Source organism: Hyaena hyaena, unplaced genomic scaffold (assembly GCF_003009895.1).
Source record: "Hyaena hyaena isolate Hyena2069 unplaced genomic scaffold, ASM300989v1 scaffold_113, whole genome shotgun sequence".
NCBI lineage: Eukaryota > Metazoa > Chordata > Mammalia > Carnivora > Hyaenidae > Hyaena > Hyaena hyaena.
In genome coordinates this window covers 1,345,606-1,372,323 of record NW_024080745.1, presented here as the reverse complement: position 1 = coordinate 1,372,323, position 26,718 = coordinate 1,345,606, and the positions used below count along the sequence as shown (strand labels likewise).

At 45.7% G+C, this 26,718-nt stretch overlaps 1 long non-coding RNA gene across 1 annotated transcript in view; it reads right to left on the bottom strand.

The window, feature by feature from the left end:
- Window positions 1–5,086: 5,086 nt before the first annotated feature.
- The window catches only part of LOC120234676, a 48,293-nt gene continuing 26,661 nt past the window's right edge, over window positions 5,087–26,718 (bottom strand). The window contains exons 2-3 of the long non-coding RNA XR_005529161.1: window positions 5,858–5,928; window positions 5,087–5,213 (exon numbers count right to left, since the gene is read on the bottom strand). This is a non-coding gene — a long non-coding RNA (uncharacterized LOC120234676). The remainder of the gene's footprint in view (window positions 5,214–5,857; window positions 5,929–26,718) is intronic.

The following is a 26,718-nucleotide window of genomic DNA, read 5'->3' as shown; positions in this document are numbered from 1 at the left end:
AAATAACTGTATTTCTGCCTTCTGATTCATGCCTGGAGCTCTCCGATCCCCTGGCCTGAAGGTCTCAAAACAGATAAAACTGAAATGTATGTCTGAAATTCCTAGGGGCTCTCACCAGCTATTTTGGAAATAAATATAGCATCATGCAGGCGAGCTTCCATTTGTCCAGAATTACCTAGCTGAATGGAAGCTGCCCACACAATTACACTCTAGTTAAAGTATTTTGAGCTCCACCCACCCTCTGCCCGTTTTTAGCATGGTGTGATGGAGGCAAGCAGGCCATGAGAACCCATGCAGAAATGTCACCGACTGATTGAATCCTTGGCCCGTTTGCAGGTGGGGCCCGACCGCTGGCCACCAGGTCCCCATTACCGCAAATACACAGATTACTTGTCAAAATTCTTTCGTACAAACTCTCGCGCTGAAAACTAATCAAAGTAGGGCAGACCTCATCTCTCTCCTTTTACAGAACAGGAAACAGGCCTGGGGAGGCTCGCGCGTGGGAAACGTGAGTGTCCTGATTCCTGGTCCAGTGTTCTAGGAGTCTCAGCGCTCAGTGTTGGGATCATCTGGGGGAACTTTGAGACACTGCAGCTGCCCGGCCCACCCCCCACCCCCCGTTTCTCAAGGGATTAAACCCGGAATTATTATTTTTTAAAAAGTACCACAAATTCAGATACATAGCCAAGGTTGTGAATCCTTCGCCTAACATGTGCTTAAGTGAAACACCCAAGAAAAATAATGTGAAAATGAATTTAACTGAAGCAGAAGGAAAGAAACCTAGTTTGCTCGTTCAGGAATAAAGTCATCCATTAGAGCAACACCACTGTGCTGCATAGTGTATGGTAAAGGAAGGCACCCTGTGGAGTTGTGCAAAGGGCAGAGAACCTGCTAGGAAGTGATTTGCTAATAAGATCCCTGAGAAAACAGTAAGAATGCAAGAGGGATCAAGATGGCTCCCTGGAGGCCCCGGAGGGCGGATGCCCACTTAAATTCTGACTCATGTGGGCTTCTCTTACACTACAGAATGAAACAGTATACAATATATCCAGTCTGACTCTCTGCAGGTCTAAAAGGAAAAAGACCCATTTAAGACGCTGTCCATCTGTTGGGGTGATATGCTTTTCTCTCTTCTTCCACTTGTGTTCCTTCTCTAATTGGGACTGATTCAAATATCCCAGGGGTGAGAAGTGAGGGGTCAAAACACCTGGTTCTGATCCCCGCTCTATCATTCCCTGCTGTGTGTTCCCATCAGCGGAACTGGCCTTCAGTTTTCTCATCCTTGAAATGGGGAGTCTAATTCTTGCTCTACTTGCCTTACATGCAGGATGCACTGTGATGATGTATTTATATTCACACGTATATACATTTACTATAAATAGCACCACTAGATTCATTAGTGCCAAATAGTATATATCTTTAAATATCCTATTTCCTGGAGGCCTAATCTCTTATCTGTCTCTGCAGCGAGAGTGTTTGAAAAGCACTGGGTTCTTTCTTTCCTTTTCACAGCCCAACCCAGAACACTCCAGAGAGCTGAAGTAAGGAGAGAGAGCCAGGTCACTCAGCTCATGATAAGAGATTGGGAGACAGAGGCTGGCAGTAAGATCAGACTGGTTCAGGCTGGACATAAGCTACTGAGGGCTGGGGAGAGAGCTCCAGGCTATGCTTTCCAATAAGGTAGCCACTGGCCACATGTGGCTATTTAATGAATCACAATGAAATAAAATTTGAAATTCAGTTCTTCAGCCACACTAGTCACATTTCTAATGCTTAATGGCTGTGTGTGGAGAGTGGCTGCCATATTGGATAGTGCTGATAGAGAACATGCTCATCGATGTGGAAAGTTCTATTGGACAGTACTGCTCTAGAACTTCTGAGAGGTCGACAGATGTTAACCTTTTCTGTGATGTGGCCAGATTTCAGTCAGAGAACAGCATTCTAATGGTAGTGCACCAGGCCTGGGAAAGCTAGAATATATCTGTATTCTTTCTGGCCTGCCTCGACTCCTCCCTCTGACTCAGCCTGGAGGTAGATTGGGAGACACTGATGGGAGTCACTCTCTAGGTAAAACTAGAGTATGGAAGTCCTGGATGGGACTTCGTAGTGGTAGCAAGGAGAGTGAGGATCTTTCTTGAACCCTTGGGAACAGCCAGGAGGAAACGGAAAGCTTTCTAAAACCAGATGAAAACCAGAGAGAGAGCTCTCCTTCAATGCCAGTCTCCTGGAGACACCAGCCAACTGCTGGCACACCCGTGAGCCTTTCAGGACCCACCTATTAGGGTTGGGTGGGAAGAGAAGCACCAGAAGATCTGAGAGGTCATCTGGGCAGGGCCCTGGAGCCCATGGAGCCCCAGCCCTTCTTGGGAACAGACCTAGACCAGTGTGGTCAGGCTCAGCACTTAGGTCTTCTTTGGATGTTAACAGCGGCCATGAGAGAGCCTCAGGTGGTGATGCTGGGTCTTCCCCCAAATCTCATGTGCTGGCTGAACTGAGGCAAGTTTCAAGCCAAATTCTGCCATGTTTCCACTTTTAGACAGAATTTCTTTAGCCACAGTGGCATGAAACCTTGATGAAACAATCCTGATAAAGTACCAGCTCTCCGTCCTTTTTAGTTTCTGAGGCAGGACACTGTTCCCAGCAGGCTTCGTGCCATCAGAAATCCCCTAAGCCAGCGGCCAGAGACTGACTAGGGGTCAAGCCTCAGGCGCAGCACCAGGACTTAGGGCCTGGCTGGATTCTTATTCCCTAATCATTCCAGGTGTGTGTGTGGAGGGGGCGGAATGGGGGGTTGGGGGTGGAGCTGTCTCTGAACCATTTTAGCCGAATCGCACGCCTTGACTGTCTTTGATGAAAGTTGTTTCTAACGTGCCTTATGCAAATTAACAAGTCACTAATTTCAGCAACAACAAAAATTCTGATATTCAATATGTTAATTAACAAATCACTGGTTGTTGATTGAGATATCAATTGCAGAAGGACTTGCAGCTGCCTCTGGAGTTGGCCAGCTCTGCCCCACCCCAGACTGTGCATTCTTTATGGGGCGACCACCTAGCAGATGTATGTCACCCTGAGTCTCATAAAGGACTTCAATACAAATGAGAAAAGATGTAACACGCTTCCATTATAATGGGGATACTGAGGTAGAGGGAGTTCAGTTAATTTTAAATCACACAAAGAAACAGAACTAGATGGATCTGCTCTGAATCTGGATCTAGTCCCCTCACAGTCCCAAGCCCAGCCCGCGCGCACGCGCGCGAGTGTGTGTGTGTGTGTGTGTGTGTGTATGTGTCCCACACACTATTAGTCATCTTCCTGTGATTGCCTCTACTAATCTCTTCTGGTCATAAGTTCAGGTAGTAGGAGTATCTTCAAGATGCCAATTTGTCTCTTAACTCTTCGGGAGACTGCATCTAGAATAATTCAATTCTTTGTTCTCCGTGAGCCTCCTGCTTATTTAAATAATTACCATATGATATTTGCTTAATTGAACCTTATAATTATTTAAACAATTGTCCTATGATATTTATTTAGTCTAACCTTAGATTCCAAATCAACTAAGGATAGAAAGCTTTTTCAAAGGTGAAGACGCTTTCTTATTTTTTTGTGTTTCTAATGCTCAGTGTAGTGCCTGGCACTTCTGTGACAGCAATCAGTCAGTGCTGGATAAAGAAATATGGCTAATAGTATCATGTCTAGGGTACAGAGAGCTCATCCCAATGGCAGTTCACAGAATGGAAGACTATTACTCATAAAATATGTCCACATGTTTACCACCCTTATTGTGTTCCGGGCTCTATTTTAAGCACTTTATTCCATCATTTAATCTTTTTTAATAAATGTTTATTTTTGAGAGAGAGTGCATGTGCACTCATGTGGGGGAGGGGAAGAGGCAGAGAGAAGGAGAGAGAATCCCAAGCTGACAGCACAGAGCCCAACCCGTGGCTTGATTTCACAAACTGAGATCATGACCTGAGCCAAAACCAAGAGTCAGACACTTAACAGACTGAGCCCCTCACAGGCCCCCATTCATTTAATCTTTGTACCAATCCTGTGCAATAGATGCTACTATCCCCATTTTACAGTCGAGGTACAGAGAAGATAAATGACTTTCCTAAGACCACATAGCCAGCAAATGACAGAATCAGGATTTGAACTAGACAACCTGTCTCCAAATCGTGTGTCCTTTTCCTTATGCCATAGAAGTGGAAGAAAATGGAATTTTTACCCCCACCACGTGTCCAACACAAAAATAACATATAAGGCAGTTTCAAGTGATCTTGTGCCAATCATATGGCTAAAAGGCAATGAGTCATCAAGCTGGGAATTATCAGTGAATCTGGGCCATCATTCAGGCAAGGATGGCCAGGGGAATCAGTGGGAGAAGACAGAAGTTTTATCCTTACAGCCATTTCCTGGAGGTGTATTTATGAGTGTGTGTATGGGTGGATCGGATTGCTAGGGAGGAGAAGAGAGAGAAGAAAGAGAAGGCTGAGAAGCAACAGAAAAGAAACCTTGCAGAAGGGAACCCTCTTCTTCCCCTTTGTCCTGGGGCAGCCCCAGTAACAGAAGTGCACCAAAAGGACCTTGTGTCTTAGAACAGTGATGCCTGAGGCCTGTGGTCACCTGATTACCGCCATGCAGGGACATAGACCCAGTGTGCCAGAACGTATAATTCTTAAAGAGGACAATACACTTGCATTTTTGCGTGAGATGTCCTGATTTTTAAAACAAAATACCTTTCCCTGATGGGGACAAAGTCTACCGGCTTGAGAACTCAGATCTTAGACCTCAGGAGGTTCTGGGATTCAGAACTGTAAATGTTTATCCAGGATCCAGAATTAGTGCAAATGTCTGCATCTGACTTACTGTATGTAACAAACCAGGAGATGCCTTGGATTTGCTGCAGAATTCCCCTCGTGTTTTCCAACGGTCACACATGCTTGCACTACTTCACCGATTTTACCACATTTGCATGCCCCACGCATCACAATTTATTTAACATTTTTTTCTCTTTATTGGCTCTATATGAACTTACTTTTTAAAACAGGCTGCTATAGTCTGGAATAAAATCCTAGCTTTGATGCGCCAGACACGGTTTTCCCTACGTGCGTTACAATAGATGACCAGTGGAATTAATGTTGTTCGTTTTGTCTACCACTGAAACCCATTCACAGGTGATATGCTTCTCATCATTAAGGAGCCCTGCCGTTCTGAAACGGACAATTTCAGGCAAGGCTAAGATGGAATGTTATAGAAGCAGGAAGAAAAAAGACTACTGGGCTGGAAGAGAAACAAGACAACCAGAGGAGAGAGAAATTCTATCCCACCTGACAAGAAATATGGGAACTTGAGAGCGTAACTGTTCAAAGATGTGTTACGGTCTCAGTAAAGAACTCGCCACCCCTACCATTGGTTTAGGAAAATCTCTGCCTAATGCCCATCTTGCATTTGGCTCTTATCTCCCTACTGCTAAAAACAATCTGCATGAAAACAATCAGACTCTTAGCTCGCTGGAGTCTGTGGGCTCCTACTGTCTTCTTGCTCGCTCCGGCTCATGCTTCTGCTGCCGTCTGATCACAAGCCCCTGCTTTGGGTATGGTTAGGAAGTGGCAGGTAGTGGAACCAGGCTTCAGAAGGGGAGGAGGCAGTTTCATCTAGAATCTTTGAGGAAAATCCCTGGAAATGTATCCACAGGACGGCTGGAATAAAGTGACTGCAAGCACCCAGGGAAGGGGGAATAAATTTTATAAGGTATGGGCGCAGGTGTTTCCACTGCGGAGTAACAGGTGCCGACAGGAAGAAGTCCTCAGTCCCAGAGTATTGCCTCAGGCACTAATGACAAATCGACACTCACCAAGGTTCAGTCCTCAGCACCCTTGGCTGGGAGTATAAACACGCTGCTGGATGGAGGCTCCCCACTGGCACCTACAGGAGAAAGCATTTTTTGAGTAGTTTTCTCAAGGTGATGTCTTTAAGCCATCTTATTTAAAAAAAATTTTTAATGTATAAAAGCAATTCTTTCTTTTTTAAGTTTTTAAATGTTGTATTTATTTTCGAGATAGAGACAGAGACAGAGAACAAGCAGGGGAGGGGCCGAGAGCGAGGGAGACACCGAAGCTGAAATAGGCTCCAGGCTGACAGCTCAGAGCCCGATGCTGGTCTCAAACTCATGAACTGTGAGATCATGACCTGAGCTGAAGTCGGATGTTTAACTGACTGAGCCGCCCAGGCACCCCTATAAAAGCAATTCTTTAGGACAGAGACCATGTTTGTGTTCTTCCCATCATTGAATTGGTAATGCCACCTAGCATCAGCCAAGTAATAAGTACTTGACTATTATTTCAATTAAGTTAAATTATTTAAATTATTTATGAATCCAATTAATTAACCCATTTGAGGGAAAGATGGAGCAGTATGAAAATGGAAATGAAAACCACCAATAATTCTAGCTGCAGAGATACCCTATCAATATGTTGATGAATTGGTTTCCAATATTTTTCTTTGCCTATGTATTCTTTTCCACAGAAATTGAGATCATGCTTTAGGATTAATTTTATATTCTGCTCTAAAGTCATGTTATAGCATGAGAAATTTCCAAGGTCATTAGTGTTCCAAAACATCACTTCTAATGACTGCGTGACCCTCTAGAGCGGGGGTCTAACAGTTTAACCACTCCTGAGTCGGGTATTCAAGATGCTTTCAAAGTCTCAGCTGGGACTCAGAACAAGAAGTGGTCATCACAGTCACTGGGCTCCTTCTAGATAACAGGAACTGCATCTGACACCAGGGCACAGAGGGGTGGGAAAGTTCTAAGTTAGCGCCCACTGGGAAGAGGCAATAGTGGATAGGGGGCGCCTGGGTGGCTCAGTCTGTTAAGTATACGACTCTTGGTTTCAGCTCAGGCTGTGGTCTCACGGGTTCGTGACATTGAGCCCCGCATCGCGCTCTGCGCTGACAGCCCACGAGGATTCTCTCTCTCCCTCTTTCTCTTCCCCTCACCTGCTCGTGCTCTCTGTGCCACTCAAAATAAGTAAATGAGCATTAAAAAGAAAAAAAAAAGAGGCAATAGTGGATGAACATGGGAGGGTAGGAACAGTCAGGAAGGGGAGAAAAGCCAGGACTGAGCAATTCTTGGACTTCAAAGGAGAGGGAGACTGTTGGGAAGGAGAAAGTGGATAAGATGTCAAAGGCAGCAGAGAATTGCTGGCTCTTATTTGCAAACTGTGTTGTGGCCCCTAGGTCACCCTCTCCTTCAATGGGGGCCCCTCCCCCTCTTGCTTCAGGGACTTTGCACATGCTGTCTCTGCTGCCTGGACTATATCCACTGACTTAAGGTCCCTGTCTTTAAGCACTTAGCTCAGTCTTACATCCGTCACTGCCTTCCCTGACTTGGCTACTTCCCTCTATTATACACCCACAATGGATGCTCTTCTTTATACATATTTTCTATTCATTTCTATAATCCTTGATTACTGCATGCCTCCTCCTCTAGAGACACGCAGATAATAAAAATATGTTGAATGAATGAGTGAGTGAAGGGGCAGGGTTGAAAGATGTGTCTTTTCTTTGTGACGATATGATAGATGCGAGCACAGAGAAATACAGACAAAAACTAGCAGGCAGAGGCTGTCCTCAGCTCTCACCGGTGCCCCAGGAGAAGCGTTTCCCCAGCAGGCGTCTGGGCACAGACAGAGCAAGGGCGGCTGGCCCTCACCGGGCAGGGCCAGGAATCAAACTCATGAACTTGGCATCAGTGGTACCTCTGCTGTTCCTCTGACACGGAGCAAAAATGAGAAGGAAGGAAGGTGGTGGGCACCTCTTCTTGTCTCCCCCCTGCCTCAGTTTCCTTACTCTTGAGGTTAGAGGGAAAGATAAGGTGTCTTTGGAAGGTTCTCCAGGCATGGCAGGCAGCCTGGAAGGAGATTTGTGGGTGTTGCACATGAAGTGACTGAGGATTCAGGGACCTGTCTGGTGGCGATACTGTCAGCCATGGAAGAATCCATTTCTAACAGCTCCTTCTTATACATTATTCATGAAAACAGGAAGACACAGCCGATAACATCAGAATGATGCCGCTGTCCAGCAAATCTAATGACTGTAGCTTAAGGGCATTTTAACTAGCATGGGCAAAAATTACTGTTGCCAATTTGGGGTCCTGGAGGCTCAGAAAGCTAACTCAGGCCGGAAGAGCTGGTGTGAGCTTCATATTTGGAAAAAGGTGTGGCCTTCCACTGGCAACATCTGTTTCTTTGTGGTGTCTGGGGCTCCCCACCCTCTCATTTCTTAGTTTCTAATGGAGAAATTAATGCTGCTCTAGCTAAATAGCCTTAGGTTTTCAAATCAGTCTCTATTTTCATATCTGTCAGTCAAAAGGCAAGGACCAGCAATAGGACTTTATGGAGGGCTTTGCAAGATTTCAACATAAATTATTAGCCTCTAATCTGTTCCAGCCTAAGGGACGAGTGCTTTTCAAACAGTGCGAGCATTCTGCTGCGGCTGAGATCTGATTTCTGTGCCCTGCTTCTGATTCATTACAACTGCAAGATTCATCCCATCCTAAACCCCATCCAACTTGCTGCCAAATAAGCCAGGAGGCTTGCTTATTGACAGGGGAGAGAGAAAATTGGGAGGGCAGGTCAGTTCAGTTATTCCAGAGGCAGAGGTGAGGAGAAGCAGAAGGCACTTCACTGCAATTCTTAATTTGCCTATTATTTTCTGTTCTTTGCATGGAATGTTCTGGCTTCCTGAACATCAGATGATACATTGTTACATTCATTCATTCATTCATTCATTCATTCTTCCCAAAACAATTATTGAGGGTGTACTACTTGTCAAGGGTACTTGCAAACTATCTACAAACTAAAACATAAACCAGGTTTTGATGCCTGGCTGCATGCAGTTTAAAACCTGCAGGCAGATGGAATGTGATCGAAGCCCCGCATAAAGCAATGTTTCTCCATGTGTGCTGGGAGAGGAGATGACTGTGTCAGGTCTTCAGACGATCAGGTTTTATTTGAATAATTACATATTTTATTTTCATGTGTATCATATAAGCATAGCTAGCCCTTCCAGCCTGTAACTTCACAGACACTTGCTCAGGAGCCTGGTGAAGCTGATTTAAAGAAATAATTATTAATAGACCATGTGGTATTGTGATAGGCAAAAATCACAAAGTTGGTTCCTAATAGTTGTAGTAGTAGAAGCCACCAAGACGTAGAGTGCTTAGTATGGGCCAGGTACTTTTGGTAAATGTTTTCCAAATATGTTTATTATATAATCTCCACTCCTGATTCCCAGTGAAAAACTGTAGTGGTTTGATTGCATGTTCATCTGTATGCAAGATTATAAGCTGCATGAAGGCAGGCACCAAAGCCTGGTTCATTATTTAGTTTGCAAATGGTTTGCAAGTACCCTTAACAACTCGGAACACTCTCAATAATTACTTATGGGATAAACGAACAAATGAATGTGATTGAATGCATCGACCCATGTTTAAGAAGCCAGAACATTCTACATGAAGGATAGAAAAAAACAGGCATCTCATTGGCTGCTGTCTTTCCTGCTCCCCAAATGGTATGTGTGAGGCAGCACACCCTCCCTGGGACATTTTTGGGTGTTTCTGCAGATCCTCCCTCCCCACAGCCAGGTCCCAGGGTGAGGAGGGCAGATGAAGGGAGCCCAATTTCAGCCCAAGTGCCACCTTATTAACTAATCCAGCTGTACTGATAACAAGCCAGTTGCTGCATTTCAATCTCCATCTGGTTCCTGGTCTGGTTTGGTTAAGATTCTGGAGGGGATTAATTCACAGCAATAACATTCATCTTCACCATAACCTCATGCGTCCTTATCACCTCCACTTGGACAGAAGGATCAGGCTCAAAGAGCTCAAAGAACTTGCTGGAAGTCACAGCCAGTCAATGGCAAAGCCAGGATTCAAACAATGTTTTCTCTCACATCTTAAAAAAAAATCATATTTCAGGTAGCCGAGCTGGTCTTCTGCAAAAATCTCTAACGTGCTAGTATAATATAACTGCCAGAAATCACAAAGTTTAAGGAAATATTCTCTCTGCAAAGTTTCTGATGTGTAACTAAAGTCTTACAAAATGAAATAGTCCTGTGAATGATTAAATTATAATTATGACAGAGGAGTGGCTGCCCATTTGGAAAGACTTAAACATTTTATAGAAACTCACTGTTAACTCTGGCCAGTTTTCCCCCTTGATTCTTCTCTGAATTCCAATGAATTTTCATCAGCTTATTAATTAGTACAAATCATGAATTGTGCTATGTAATTAAGGTCTTATGTGTTCCTCCAGATCTTATATTTGAGTTAAATGTTAATTTTTCACAGAGAAAAATTAGGAATTTGACAATTGCCTTCCTTCCTGGCAATAGAATATACATGCTGCCTGTCAAAAAAGATTGAGTGCCTGAGTTTCCAAGATATGGAGTGATAGATTATTCAGCATGAAATTGCAAACTCATTTGCCCAATATCACAATCAATTGCTGACAGCAGTTTTTTTCTCCCCAGAAACCCATTTGTGAAGTGCATTTGGTAGTCTAGTCACTCAACATTAACTCATATGCCAAGACTTGCCATCAGTCTTTGCAACTTTTCTTTAGTCCCTGTCTTGGTTTGCTTTGTTATAGTTTCTGTCTCTCTCAGAGTCACAAAAAAACAAAAAACAGAACAAACAAAAAACCCCCCCAAAAACAAAAAATGAAGTTACATTGTATCGGTACACTCTCCATAGTATAATTACTATTAATAATAATAGTTCTCAGCACGTGCTCTTGGGAGATAATTCTCACGGGTCTCTTCTATTTCTGTACATCCCATAAGCAGGGGTGTGGACTCTCTTTGTTCCAGATTATCTTTTCAAAGATGTTTATTAGCAAAGGGCTTTGGAAGAGATAGTCTCCCACTGAAGCAAAGAACAATGCTTACTGCCCATTATGAAATATTTGGTTCCCCCTGGGTGGCTCAGTCGGTTGGACGTCCACCTTCAGCTCAGGTCATGATCCCGCGGCTCTTGAGTTCGAGCCCCGTGTTGGGCTCTGTGCTGACAGTTCAGAGCCTGGAACCTGCTTTGGATTCTGTATCTCCCTCTCTCTCTCTCTGCCTCACCCCACTCATAGTCTGTCTCTCTCTCCTTCAAGTATAAATAAACATTGAAAACAATTAAAATATTTGGCTCCTTAAACTCAGGCTTCCACTCGTATAATGCAACGCCCTGCAAGTGCAGGTAACGTTTTTGCACGACGCCCCGCGGATCAGCCATGGGGTGCTAGCACATGTGCTGACACTCTGGCTATGGCTATGAGCTTACAAGTTGGGTAAATTTGCAAAGCTTTTATAGTTCTTGGCATAATACCAGGAACTGTTGAAAAAAAAAAGTGTGTGTGTGTATTTAGTAAATATATATGCATATGTATATTATACATCTGCTCACAGAACAACACTAAGAGGTAGTTATTACTATTATCCTTATCTGTAAGATAAGGAAACTGAGGTACAAGAGGTTATCCAAGTGGGTAGTGGATCTAGGGTTTGGACCAGGCAATATGGTTCTGGTATTTTTTTTTTTTTTTTTTTTTTTTTGAGAGAGAGAGAGAGAATGAGCAGGGGAGAGGGACAGAAGGGCAGAAGGAGAGGGTGGGGGCGGAGAAAGAAAGGAAGGATCTTAAGCAGGCTCCATGCTCAGCATGGACCCCCAACGCAGGCTTGATCCCACAATCCTGGGATCACACGACCTGGGCCGATTTCAAGAGTCAGATGCTCGACTGACTGAGCCACCCGGGCGCCCCTGCTCTCTGTTTCTTTGCTCTCCTCTTTTGAGTGGAAGACCCCAGAGTTTGCCTTAGCAACTGACTTTCACTCTGAAAGTGGAGTGCTGCTTGGTACATGTCCAGGAACAGACTGACCAAATGTTGGTGTTAGTGCTGTGCCTTCTAAAGTTCCAGGAAGTTCCTGTGCACTCACTTCACAAGTATTTATAGAGCACCAGGGTGTCCTGTTCCAGATACTTCCGGAGAAGAGAAAAGAAAACTCTCCGGGAACTGCTTGTGGTGTAGTCCATGCTTTTGGTGCCCAGGGTGCCGGGGCTAGGGATCAGTCCAGGCTGGGGGTGGGGGGGAGGATCCTTGTTCCCTCCTGCAGTTTCCACTGGTCAGTGCATTTAGGATGTCCCACCTGAAGACCTTCCTCCTGCCCTAGTCTACTCTCCACGGGGCAATTACTCCTTACCTTCTACCTTTCAATACTACCATTAGTGATGATAGTAAAAACTAATGATAACACAGTCACTCCCTAAATGTGTATCACATGCTTACTTTGTACGCAGTACTGTTTTTGTTATAGGCATTTGGGATGTATCGTGAACTAAACAACATCCTTGCCCTCCAGGGCATCTAGCTGCGGAGATGAACAGTAAGCAAATAAACAAATACATAATACCAGCTGCGGATAAGCTTGTTGAAGAAAGGAGAGTCAGGATAGACAGGGATAGCAGGAGAGCCGGCAGTGGGCTCCCTGAAGAGGTGGCATTTGATCCAAGACCTTAGTGAAGGCATCACTCATGCCTGCAGGACAAATGGTGGCTGGGTGCCAGCTAGATGCCAGGCACTGCTGTAGGCTCCGAGGGGCACGGCGTGAGCACAAAGATAGGCGTTCTACTGAGGAGAGATGGGCGATAGACAGAAAAGTAAAACCTGGAGCCTGGCCACGGCGGAAAGCGCTATGCGGCCAAATAGAGCAGAGAAGCTGGTGGGGAGGTCGGGGGCACGCACAGGGGCCTTGCAAGCTGCAGCTGGGCTGCTCAAGGCAGGTCGTGCGGAGGTGACGTCTGAGCAAAGTTCTGAAGGAGCCGCGGGGATGACTGGAACAGGAGAGCCCCCCGGAGAAGGGAGTGAGGGACAAAGGCGTGGAGGTGGGAGCGAGCCTGCCACTCGGTCAGCAGCACCAAGACCCATGTGGCTGGGGCAGGGAGGACCGGGGGAGACAGAGGAAGGCTCCGCTCCTGCTTTAGGACTTGGGCTCTCACTCTGCGTGAGGTGGGAAGCAGTCAGAGGGTTCTGGACAGAGACGGGCCATTACGTGGCTTATAAAACAAGGATAATGGTAGCCCTGGGACAGCGGCCGCTCGTGAGGGCTTTCTGTGCGGATCACTACAGGCGCCACCCCAGGTACGCGTCACGAGCACAGACTCTGGTCCTTCCATCCCAGCTGGGCTCTCAACAGAGCCCAGAGACCTTCAGCCTGTGGGCCGTCAGCTTTCCACGTCTTGTTCTCCAGAGAGTGAAGCCCGTGTCCACCCCGCTCCTCCTCCCTGCCTCACGGGCCAGCCCCACACTCATGCCTCAACCGCTGGCATCTAGCCACCCTTCTGTGAGGACCTCTCAGCCCGGGTTCAGCGAGTACAGGGCTGCCCAGCTTACTGCCACGTTGTGGGCTCTGCGTCTAGGTTCACAGCAGTGGACATGGGGGAAGGCAGTGTCCTCCTCAAGGTGGCATCCACTGTCTCTCCTGTTCCTTACAGTCACGATTCTGAAGAACAGTCCCCACTTCCTGCCTGAGGAGGGCTGGCCTCCTCTTTCCTCACCAATCCTGCCAGTGAGCTGCTAGTGGCTAGGTCTTGCGGTACGTTCACACTTTATCTGGACTGCTCCAGGACCAGGGACACTGGTCACGGCCACCCTTCTGGACCCTTCCAGACACTGCGTGCATGTGACTTTGTTGAGGGCAGGGACCAAGGTTTAGCTATCTTTGTAGCCCCGACACCTAGAACAGCAGCCAGCTTATTACCTACTTGTGCCTGAGTGAGTGATGTGCCCAAGTCAGCTTGACAAAGAACAGCATTTGAATTAGAGTTGCATAAGCACTCTCCACAATAGCCAAAACACGGAAAGAGCCTAAGTGTCCATCAACGGACGAATGGATCAAGAAGATGTGGTTTATCTATACCATGGAATTCTACATGGCAATGAGAAAGAATGAAATCTGGCCACGTGTAGCAACATGGATGGAGCTTGAGGGTGTTATGCTGAGCGAAATAAGTCAGGCAGAGAAGGACAAATATCATATATTTGCACGTATAGGAGGATTAGGAGGAACTTGATGGAGGACCAAGGGGGAGAAGAAGGGCGGAAATGGTGGGGGAAAGGGAGAGAGGCAAACCATGAGAGACTCTCGAATGCTGAGAACACACTGAGGACTGATGGGTGTGGGGGGGAGGGGGGAGATGGGCACGGAGGAGGGAAAAAATAAATAAATTAGAGTCGCATACGCTGCAAGAAAAGGCTGTTTGTTGATAGGAGCCGGGAAGTCCCAGGAAGCGTCAGCAGTAGCTAGCGGTGCTTCCAAAGCTTTCAGCCTTGATTACCCCTGGCAAGGGCTCCGGAGAGAATTGGCACCGCAGAGACGGTGAGGCGGATAAGCCACTAGGTGTCACTCCCGATTCAATAAAGAGACACCGGTTCCTTAGAGGACCCTCTATGCCTTCCTTGTGAAAGAAGCTGATTAGTGGGTCCCGCCCATTGTTTTCTTCTAGTTCACACTCCAACCACCCCCACCCCCTGACGGTCTGGGTCTAAAAGAGCACAACAGATCAGGAGTTACCAGGGTTGGGACCACCATCCGGTTCAGCCTGCGGACTGTGCAGGCGAGCAACCAGAGTGGGGGGCTTGCGAGGCGAGGAACAGAGCCGGGCTTCAGCCCCTACAAGGGCCCTGCGCGCCCCTCCCTACCTTCGGGAGGCGCAGGGGTCCCGACTCTCAGCCTCAGGGTGTCCTGGACGACCCAGGGGGCTGCCCCACCGTGGGCCCCCAGGACCAGAGCCAGGCGTTCAGGCCGCACTCAGTCCCTCTGCCTACCCGGAGATCCAGCCCAAGGGATCCTGCTCCAGCACTTCAGAGCTCAGTAAGGGCAAGGTGTCCAAAGAGGGTCCTGCCATTTCGGATCGTCTCAAGAGACCTCTTCTTTCTTTGGACTCGAGGGATGGGAAGTGGGGAGCACCCCAGCTTTCTGGGACCCGGATGATCAGTATCGGCAATTAACCGCAGTCCTTCCCCTTGAGCCGGGGGAAGTTTGGGGCTGTGAGGTCCAGGGTCGGAAAAGACTTGTGAAGAACACCCCTTCCGCAGGAGTTGGAGTCGGTTTTTCGTCCCCTCTGCCTTTCCTCGCTGGAAGAGGTTGGCGTTTACTCCAGAGGTTCTGGACGGAGGGGGCATTGGGGCATTGCCGCGCCGCGGGTGCGGATGCCTTTTCCTTCACCGCTGGCAGGGGGCGCCCTCCCCGTACCCGCTCCCCTGGGGCAGACCCGCTCTTCTCCCCCACCCACCTCAGCCTGGGCCCTGCCTCGTCCAGGCAGGCCCCCAACCACAGGCCAGGCGAAAATTTCCAGGTCATTTCTGTCTGACTTTGGGCACAGCCTGTGATTGTCCTCTTCCCTTGCTCCCAGCGGACTTACTGTTCATTTTTATTTTAAGCAAATATTGAAAATCATTTGCATTTCCTAGAGCACTTAGGTAAGAGAAGTTACTCGGGTGGATGGGGCTTGAGCTAAAGAAGCTGGCTCAGGATTCAGACTCCTATCAGGGCTCATCCACAGAGTGAATAATCTTATCTATCAATACAGTAATTTCCTTTAAAAGTTGCAAAGGGGTTTTCCCATGTACAGCTTGACTGATTCTATTTGTTAAGCTCCTTCCTCTTTGCCTGAAAAGGTTGATTCATTTATTTATTTAACAGTATTAAAAAATTTTTTTTGTTTATTTTTTTTTGGAACACAGAGTGCAAGGGACAGAGAGAGAGGGAGACACAAAATCCGAAGCAGACTCCAGGCTCTGAGCTGTCAGCACAGAACATGTCATGGGGCCTGAACCCATGGACTGGGAAATCATGACATGAGCCGAAGTTGGACACTCAACTGACAGAGCCACCCAAGTGCCCCTCTTCAACCAGTATCTTACTGAGCACCTCTGTGCTTCAGGTATGGGGATGAAGAAAGCAGGCTTGGTTTCTGATTTTGGTGGAGCTAGTGCATGCAGGAAACATTAATTTGTCATAACTGAGATGTTTACTACAAAGAGGAAGCAGAGGCTGTAGGGAGAAGCCAGCATGGAGTTAGCTGAAGTTCTCTCCTGAATCTCAGCCACAAGTGTTTTCCATGTTTACCCTGATACTGTCTTCCCTCCTCTTCCTGCTGCAAACTGATAGAAATCAGGAACCCCCAGGAGCAGATGAGTCAGTGTTTTCAAGGATGCATGTCCCCAGGTGAGGTAACCAGAGTCAGAGTCTTCCTGGGGTCTCCTCCTGACTCATTTACACTCCTGGGGAGAGTGCAGCTTGGCAAGGCATTAACTATTTTGCATGATGAAATTTACATTGCAAATTTCTTCTGATCCGATGATTAACAAGATCTGAATACAAGAAGACAGTTCTGGACACTGCATCCTCCTCCTCCTTTTCAGTGTTTATTGAGCACCTACTAGGTATGGGGCTGTGTGTTCAGTGCCAAGGATCAAGAAAGACACCAGAGGAGCTCCTGGGTGGCTCAGTCAGTTGAGTAACTGACTCTTGGTTTTAGCTCGGGTCATGATCTCACGATTTGTGGGACTGAGCCCCACATCAGGCTCTGTGCTAGCAGAGGGAAGCCTGCCTAGGATTCTCTCTCTCTCTCTCTCTGCTCTTTCTCCCACTCAATTAATAAAACTTAAAAAAAAAGACACTAAAGGACAAAAGGAGGGATATGCTAAAAGCTGAGGGGTGGTACATAATAATGGCTCCCAGAGTTTGGGATTTTATGAACAGCTAAAAATGAGAGATTTATTTGTTAAAAGAAGTCTAACATAACAGTGTCTTAAATGGGATTTTCAAAAGTTTTTCTCTACCATGAAGGGTAGGTGCTGCAGGTGGGTGCTCCCAGGCCAATAGGGGTGCTCTGCTCCAAGAAGCCCTCAGGGACTCAGAGACTCCTTCTGTCTTGTTTCTCTGCTATGTTTGACCTCTAGTCTTAAGTTCATGGTCCTCTCAAGGTCCAAGATGGTTGCCCCAGTTCCAGTCATCACTTTCGGGAGGAAGGAGGGAAGGATAATGAAGAGGGGCCAAGGGTGGGTAGTAGGTAATACACAGAGAAGGCTCCCAGATTAAGACTCATGCACTTCAGGGGCGCCTGGGTGGCTTACTCGGTTAAGCGTCCGACTTTCGCTTAGGTCATGATCTCGCGGTTCGTGGGTTCGAGCCCCGTGTCGGGCTCTGTGCTGACTGCCAGCTCAGAGCCTGGAGCCTGTTTCAGAGTCTGTGACTCCCTCTCTCTCTGACCCTCCCCTGCTCACCCTGTCTCTTTCTCTCTCCTAGAAATAAATAAAAAAATATATTAAAAACAAAAAAAAAAGACTCATGCACTTCTAAGTTATTGGACAGAACTTAGTCACATGACCCTTAAAGTTACAGGGAAAGTAGAATATGCAGGTTTTATTTTGGTGAGCCGCGTGCCCAGCCAATAACTGGAAATTTTGTTATTAGCAGTCTTTGTCATTGACCCTGACTTAGGGTGTCAGTGTCTAATTTTGCCAGTAAATATAAAATGCCCTGACAATTCTTCCTCCCCAATATATCACAAATGCACCCTAACTGCCGCAGGCTTTCGTAATTTCTCACCTTGCATTAATGCAACAGCCTCTGTCTGTTGCCAGGGTGATCAGTCCAAGATGTAAATTTAATCATAACAGCCCTTTGCTTAAAATGTCTTGGTGGATCCCTATTGCCTTGAAAGAAAATGTAAACTCTTTAATAAGACTGAAAATCCTGTTGTCATCTCACACTGCTGTCTTCTGCAGCCTTATCTCTCATGACTTGCCCACATGCACCCAGCAGTCCAGGCATGCTAGCTGATAGACAGTTGCAAGGATGTTCCCCTTCTATCTCCTCTGTCTGGAATATTTTCTCCTCCAATATCTTGGCAACTGGCCCATGTCTACAGAACTTTGCTGAGGTTAATCTTCATTGGAAAACCTTTGCCAATTCTGTGTCCTATACCTCTGACACCTCCCTCTCCCTCCTCCTCACCCCCTTACCTCCACACACACAAAGCCAGATCTATTCAAAGAACAGGATGCTGTTGCCTGGGTAACGGTGAGGACCAGCCAATGGTTGAATCACCAGTCACATTTGCAGTGGGGCTTCTGGAGGTGGATTTCTGGTTGGCACTGTTGGCCACACCCTTTCTTGAAAGACTTTCCCTCTCCTTGGTCGTGCCTATTCCCCTGACCCTCTCTGCCCTTTTTCTGTGTTTCTTCTTACTCTGCTCCTTCTGAAATGTTGATGTCTCTGAGATCAGGTTTTGGTCTTCTCTTGTTATTCCACATAAATGCCCCCAGATTCTTCTTTCCCTTTTATGACTTCAGGTGCCACACATAGAGCTCTAATTCTCTATTTCCAAATTAGATTTCTCTTCTGAGCTTTGGATATGAATGTCATCTACTGAATACATGGAATAGGGAGGAGCAATTTTCAAAAAGGAAATAATGAAGTTTCACCCTCCCCTCCCACCCCTGACTCTACACTCACCTCAAAGCATCATTGCCTACTGCAGGCCAGGAGTCTGGAAAATGACTCTCTGCCTTTGCTTGCTAACTTGGTGCAAGGTGTGCGGTCATCTAGAAAGGGCCACCAGCCAAGATTTTCCCTCTCAGCGTATCTAGTCTCAGGCCTTCATGTAATTTCCCTCAGGAGCTCTCTCAGAGACAAAAACCTTCCTACCTATTTTTACCCAGAGGAAGTGTGAAACAACAGAATACTCAAGACAGAAGACTCAATAGCAATCTCCCCAGGCTACCACCTCCAGAGGGACTCAGGCCACAATAGCTAGAGCATATGGCTTGAGGCTTTGAACAAAGAAAGTTCCTGTGGGGTGAAAGAGAGGTGAGGCTGAACTCTCTGCAACCTGTGATCTTTTCAGAAGAAAGAAGGGAGAAAACGGTGACTCACATGCTGCCTTCTCCACTCGGCATCTTCAATATGAACACTCCTTTAAATAAGTCATCCGGGTCATTTTCCTGCTCATCATCTACCTCCAGCTTCCCTTAGTTCGTCGGAATCCTTCCCTGCGCCTGCACGGTCTTCCTTCCTCCACCATCATGTCCTGCCGTACTTGTCTGCCCTCTTTCCACTCCTTGGGCACACCAAACTCTTTGTAGATGTGGACCTTCCCATTTGCAATTTCCTTTGCCTGGAAAGCCTTCCCTGCAGCTCCATCTGTGGCTTGCTCCTGTTAGCCTTGGGTCTCGGCTCCAGGCTTGCCTCCTAAAGGCAGCCTTCCCTGATGCCCTGGTCAACAGTGACTCTCCTTCCCCATAGCCACTCCTTGTCACATGTCCTGAAGTATGTCCCTAGTAGGAATTACACACTCTGGAGTCATCATATTTATTTGCTTGCTTATTGTTTAAAAGTATACAAACTCCTTCCCTTCTTGTTCACTTCTTCAGTGACTGGAAGTATTCCTGGCACACGTATAGTAGGTGCTCTACAAATATGTGATAAATGAAAGGAAACAGAAAAGAAGAAGAGCTATCACCAAACTCCAGCAGACATTATTATTCAATGTTTGGCTTGTTTCTTGGTTTGTTGAGGCCTTTTATTGATTTGGGTAAATCTAATAGGGTAACAAGGTTGCACATTCCATAATAGATAGGCCATAGATGAGAGGATTTTCATTAACTCTTGCAATCTATACCCCATCCCGCATATATCACAAGCTCCAGGTATGAAAAATCAACTTGCCTAGATGAGAGAGAGGCTCCATATCTCACTTGCCTGAGTCAGCTTCAAGGCAAACCTGATTCTATGATTTGGGACTCATTTTGGGTTATGTGGAAATGACGTCCAGGGATGTAAGACTGTTGATGAATGCATCTGTGCCCTTCTTATAAGGCTCATGTTCCTTCTGGGTGTATGGGTCTTTGATGGACATTCTGGTTTTTTATTAATATAATTTATTGTCAAATTGCTTAACATATAGTGTGTAAAGTGTGCTCTTGGTTTTTGGGGGTAGATTCCTATCGTTTATCACTTATGTACAACATAGATGGACATTTTGAGATAATGCTGATAAGCCCAGGTTTGACCTAAAGTTTATCTCCAGAGAGGTTACCTTTTCTTCTTTCTTTCTAGTAGCTTTTTTTTTTTTTTTTTTTTTTTTTTAGTTTTTTTATCTCCCAGGCTGTGTGGGAAAGAAGGGCCACTANTGTCAAATTGCTTAACATATAGTGTGTAAAGTGTGCTCTTGGTTTTTGGGGGTAGATTCCTATCGTTTATCACTTATGTACAACATAGATGGACATTTTGAGATAATGCTGGCAAACCCAGGTTTGACCTAAAGTTTATCTCCAGAGAGGTTACCTTTTCTTCCTTCTTTCTTTTTGCTTTTTTTTTTTTTTTTTTTTTTTTAATCATAGAAGATCTCCCAGGCTGTGTGGGAAAGAAGGGCCACTAGCTCATTGGTGTTGAGAGAAATTGGCTACCACCATCATCAAAGCTTTATGTTGCATGTTGTAAAATTTAAAAACTCTCAGGGAATATTATGACTTTTTCTTTTAAAATTATATCTGAAACAGCCCAAACTTCCCTTGAGAGATGAATGCATAAAAAAATGTGGTATGTAATGCTAGTGGAATATTACACAGCCTTTAAAAAGAGTGAAATTTGGGCGCACCTGGGTGGCTCAGTTGGTTAAGCCTCCGACTTCTGCTTAGGTTATGATCCCACAGTTCATGAGTTTGGGCTCTGTGCTGACAGCTCAAAGCCTGGAGCCTGCTTTGGATTCTGTTTCCCTCTCTCTCTGCCCCTCCCCACCTCTCACTCACTCTCTCTCTCTCTCTCTCTCTCAAAGATAAATAAATGTTAAAAAAAATTTTTAAAAGAATGAAATTTTGACATGTGCTACTACGTGGGTAAACTTTGAGGACATTATACAATACAAATATTGCACAATTCTTCTTATGTGAGGTACTCAGAATGGTCAGATTCATAGAGACAGATAATAGATTGTGGTTGCCAGGGGCTGGGGGGCAGTGGGGAGTGGGAGGTTATTGTTGGATGTTGAGTTGAGGGTGATGGAAAGGCCTGGAGTTGGATGGCGGTGCTGGTAGCATAACAGTGTGGATGTACTTAATGCTACTAAGCTGTAGCTTTAAAATGGTTAACATGATCGATTTATGTTACGTTTATTTTGCCACAACAACAAAAAAATGTATGTCAGAATGTCTTTTCAAATGTATCTTTTACTTGTCTGTTATTCCAACAGATTTCAGAAATTGTACTTGAATTGCTTTTTAAATATGTGCTATAAATTCATTTACTTCAGAGTGCCAGTTGTTCCCAAAGCAATCTCAGGAAAAGACGTGTGCGTGCACATGAGTGTGTGTGTGTGTGTGTGTGTGTGTGTGTGTGTGTGTTGGAGTGTGAGGGATCTAGGTCATAACCACGTGTATAAAAAGCTGAGGTGTTGACAGCTGAGGTGGAGAAGTCACCCGGCTGCTGGCTTTTCTCTTTGCTTCTTTGGCATGGAGATTTTGTAGAAAATTATACATGTCCTATTGACAAAATTCAAAGTCCAAGGCACAGACGTACCTAACTTTGTAAGTTCCAAGTGTAAAACTTTAGGTAAAAGCAGATGTACGAACATTTGTCACCCATATGACTGTGGAACTGAAATTCATTCATTTCAGAAATATTTATGAGCACATGATGTGTCAGGCTCTGGGGACAGAAAATGAATTCAGCATAATCCCTCAAATTCCTATAAGCAGGGCTGGCTACATAATTTGTGGGGCCCAGCACAAAATGCAGATGCGGAGCCTGCTAGAATCGTATGAAGAGTTCCAAGGTGATGAGGGCAGAGCACTAAGCCAAGCACAGGGTACTGCAAAGTGCAGGAGTTGGGGCGTGAAGGCTTAGGCACCTGTAGAGGCAGGGACCATCCAGCCACAGGCGACAGAAATGGTGCAGTCTGTGGACAGCGTCAGGATAGCGGGCCCTGAGCAACAGGGGCTTCTCATTGTCACATTATGTTGTGTCTCACTTCGGTTTAAGGAAATCCTTTACCTGTCAACATGTATTTGAACACCCGTCCATACCACAGCTCAATAAACCTTCTTATGCTGACACTGTCCATTCAAACAGATCACAATCTTGTCATGTGTGGTTTTTGGATCTCCATCTCTACTCGTTCCCACAGTCAGTAGCATGCTGGGGAAATGTATAGGTACTCTAGATATACTCGTTGAAAGATTCAGTGATTGATTCTGGAGTAAAATATGGGTAGTGTAGGGTGATTATGGAAATTTATTTTCTACTAGGATAAGGATGATTACAAGAATTATGATTTACACCTGCTATTTACTAGGCACTGAATTAGTGCTTAATAGCAACTTTCTAATTTAATATTCTCACAAATAAACATAAAATAGGTAGTTTTGTCTCCATTCAGAGGTGAGAAACTGAGATTCAGAGAGATGAGGAACTTCCTCAAGGTTACATGAATGCTCAGCGATGGAACCAGGATTCAAACCTAACTCCAAAGCCCTTGAAATTCCCACTAAGTTGCTAGGCTCTGTTCCCCACACCCCACCTCCATCCCACACATGTCCCTATGCCTCCCTAAAATCTGATTTAAAAAAAAAACCAAGAAGCTATTCTAAAATTTAAGAGCACAGGGTGCCTGGGTGGCTCAGTCAGCTGAGTGTCCGACTTTGGCTCAGGTCATGATCTCATAGTCTGTGGATTTGAGCCCCATGTCAGACTCTGTGCTGACAGCTCAGAGCCTAGAGCCTGCTTCAGATTCTGTGTCTCCTTCTTTCTCTCTGCTCCTCCCCCACTGACTCTGTCTCGATCTCTCTCTAAAAAATAAGCATTAAAAAATAAAAATAAAAAATAAAAGTTGAAGAGCAGAACCTTCCTACCTTGATGCCATTTTGAATGGATATTATCATTTCCGAACATAGGATACAAAATATTTGGGAAGATAGTGTGTCAGTGCACATAATTACTCAAGTGACGATTCCAACTAATAAATTACTATTAATTGAGCCATTACTAAGTGTAAGACACTGTGCTAGAGGATGAAGGGAATACAGGACAAACAGAGAAACTGCCCTCAAAGAGAAGGCTGAGACAAGGACACAAATGGACAGAGAACAGAACGGAAAATGGTATTTCCCCATCAATGCCCAAAGAAAGTGTGCCTGCCTAGGACACTGTAGGTTTTTGGAAGAAGGTAGCATTTAGAGTTGGCTTAGAATGGAGAGAAGGGTTCTGAGAGAAGAAGGTGCTGGAGCTGCCCAGGCACAGGAGAGGTGTGTTTGGAGAAGAGATGCAGCGTGAGCTCTGTGCTGAGGGTAAGTCAGCACTACTTCATGGCAGGTCTTGGGCCAGCCCTGGGGCACTTGCACTCCACTCAGTAAGGTGAGCCTCTGACAAGTTTTAACCAGGAGACAAACGTGATTAAAACCAGGCACTAGGAGGCTGAAGCTGGCAGCTGCGGGAGGGAGGGCTGGAGGTCAAGAACCAAGAGGGAAGGCCTGAGGCCAATCTAGTTGAGAGAGGGCGATGGTCGAACTTGGGTGGGCTAAGCGGGTGTCATAGAGACTCTTTACAGGATATTTCCTCATTAAAATGAAGAAAAAAGAAAAATAATCTGTGAAGCAGAGATTACATATATGTAAAATCCCCCTTTGTTTTATGGAGTTTCTGGAAGCGAGACAAATTCAAGATAACCATCACAGTTATTCAGCCTGAGGATATTTGCCTACAATTCTTGTTGGCTCCTGTACCATCTGGCCCTCCCTGACTCCCCGGCAGCAGCTGTTGCACAACAAGGCAGAACCCACTGCATTAAACCTCTGCACTTATGTGGCTTCTTCTGGCACCTTCCACTCTGCCTGGGCAACTGTTCAGTTTGAAATGCACAAGTATTTTAAGTAAAAGATCATTTATGGTGGGTAGAAAATCAAGTCAACTAAACCGGTGAGTCAAGCCTGTTTTAGAAATCTTTGACACTTCAGGTACCCAAACAAGCTCACCAGGGCAACGCTAGGTCAGCACCAGTTTCTTAAGATCCCGAGGTCTGGGGAGTGGCACCAGAAAGGCCCTATCCTTGGCCTTCTATGGAGCTCCTTGTAACTGGAAGTGTGTCATTACAGGAGATACTGCAGTGACCAGGCATAGAGGTTTGGGGGCCATGGAAGAGAAAAGGCAGAGAAAAATATGACCCATGAGTATAGCCAAAAGTAATTAAAATAATGTTTTGTTTGTGAAATGTTAGCAGATTGGAAAACACCATGCCAATCAGAAAAGCATGTGGAGCCCAGGATGCTGTAATTTTCACCCTGCCTAATCTGCTAATGCATTCTGGAGCTCTGGCGACCACAGAGCTGTGTCTACAGCAAAGGAAAGCAAAGCAGCCCATCTATTACCCCAAGAGGGGAAAAGGCAGCAAATTCAGGAAAAGCAATACTTCAGAATGTCAGCCTCTACTTAAAGGTTGCATAATGCTTTCAGGAGAGGGGGACACGGAAAAACAGCCTTGGGGAACAGGCTGGAAGACTCTGACAGAGACAATTTGGATCAGTAGATGCTGATGTGTCCCAGCTATTCAGCCAAGAGTTACAAAGCTAGTCAGCTTCTTGGTGTAAAAAAAGGAGACCAGGGGCAGCTGACAGATGGAGATGGTGTGGGTGATTCAGAGGTCCAGATTGGCTTTCATTCTCAGGGGCTTCCAGCCTTTCTAAACCGCCTCCCAAATTAGAAGATCCTTTCTCTTTGTCTTCAGCAATCTGTTGGAAGGGAAGCTTGTGTGCCCCATTCCTTCCAATCCCTACAGAATAGAGGACCCCTCCCCAAAAGGCTGGAACCCTTCTTTCTTGCCCTCCTTGGGAAAATGGGGAGAGTGCATGAAGCGGATCATGCTGAGTACCACCCATTCTCCTCTCCACCCCCTCCACCCTCTGTCCAGCTCTGCCATGAGTCCTGCGTGCGATGGCCCCACTGTTGCCTGCCCTGGGACCAGTGCATAATTTCAATCCTGGGGGAAGAAAAACTCTTCTGTTGGCATTGGATCCCAGCCAAGTCTTCAAACCAGCTTTCTCGGCAAGAACACCATTCATGCTGTCTTTGAGTCTCGTGTATTGTTTCTTCATTGGTTTAGAATCCAGAGGCAAGGAGAAATGTGATTCAATAACACCCTCAAATATCCCCGTGCCATGGAGAAATCCATGAGGTGAAATGCCAAGTGTGAGTGTCAATAACATTTTCCTCGTTTCCCTTGCCTTGACTTACTACTAAGGAGCAAGATCAGATTCTAGCATTGAGAGCACCTGTTCTTGACACAAAGTTGTGCATAAAGCAGGGTCAGGGAGGCATAAAGGCATGAACATAGGAATAGGAAAGCCTGGAGGACTTAAGGCATGTCCAGTCGGCTCTGGGGAGAACAGTGACCCTGGTTCTTTAGGAAGAGACAGTGCTTCAGGCTGCTACCTCCACCTCCAAATCCCCTATCACATACTGTTAGCAGTGGCCGAATCGCATCTTCCCCTGTCTATTACACTGGGCCACCTTGTGGCAGGTACACTCATGGTCTGAGATAGCCTTTACCTTTGCCAGGGTGACATGAAGCACTGTCTTCATCTGGGGTTTATGGGGCTGGCCCACGGGCCTGTCTGGGTCACCCTCCTGTGTAGAGATGTCTGGCATCAGAACCCTCAGCTCTGAAGGGTGATGCTGAAAATCATAGAAAGCCAAGAGCTCAGAGGGGAAGTTAGAGGGGGCCTCTGAGGGCAGTGTCTTTAATCTTGGGGCAAAAATCACTCATCCCTCCTAGCTCTCTCCTTATAAGATTTCTGGTTCTTTTCTTCCATGATATGCCAATTTATGGGCAGGGGTTGAAATTAAGCAGGGTTGAAAAATGTCACAGTAAGGTGACCTATAAAATTATGGCTTAAAAAAAACTTTCCATCTTGGATGGCCTATTGACTTTAGAGGGATTTTTAAAATCTACAAGGAACAGGGATCTGGCTATGGTTTTGTAGGGACTAGATTATCTTCAGTGACTGGAACGCTTGGCCTCGCAACAAGTTACGTAGCATAGAGGAAGGGACACAGGCCTTGGGGCTGAACAGACCTGGATTCAAATCCAGTTTTGCCACTTACTAACTCAGCAAATTACACTTTTTGAGTTTAATCAGTTTTCTTGCCCATAAAATGGAGATAATAATATCCATACCTCAACCATTTTACGGTTAGAATCAAATGAATACCATACCCAAGTTCTTAGTACATTATTTAGTACACAATGATCATTCAATTAACTGTTTCTTTTTTCTATTGTTTCCATAAAAATTATATCCTTTCTCCATTGGTTCTCATAACTGATGATTGTAAGTGCTGATTATCTGCCAGGTTGCTAAGCAACAGTGACCCAGAGTTTCTGTATATCAGACTTTAAGAGGGGCTAGAGGGTTTGTCTTTCAGCCCCATTTGCATATTCTGTAACCAAATATTGAGAAACGTCAGCACCTTGCCCTTACCCAGACTCTATGTTCATTTTGGGGTACTTTGTGAGAGAAGAGGATGGTGATTATTGAGGGGCCTAAAATTCTTTTTTAAAAAAATGTTTTATTTATTTTTGAGAGAGAGATAGAGACAGCATGAGCAGGGGAG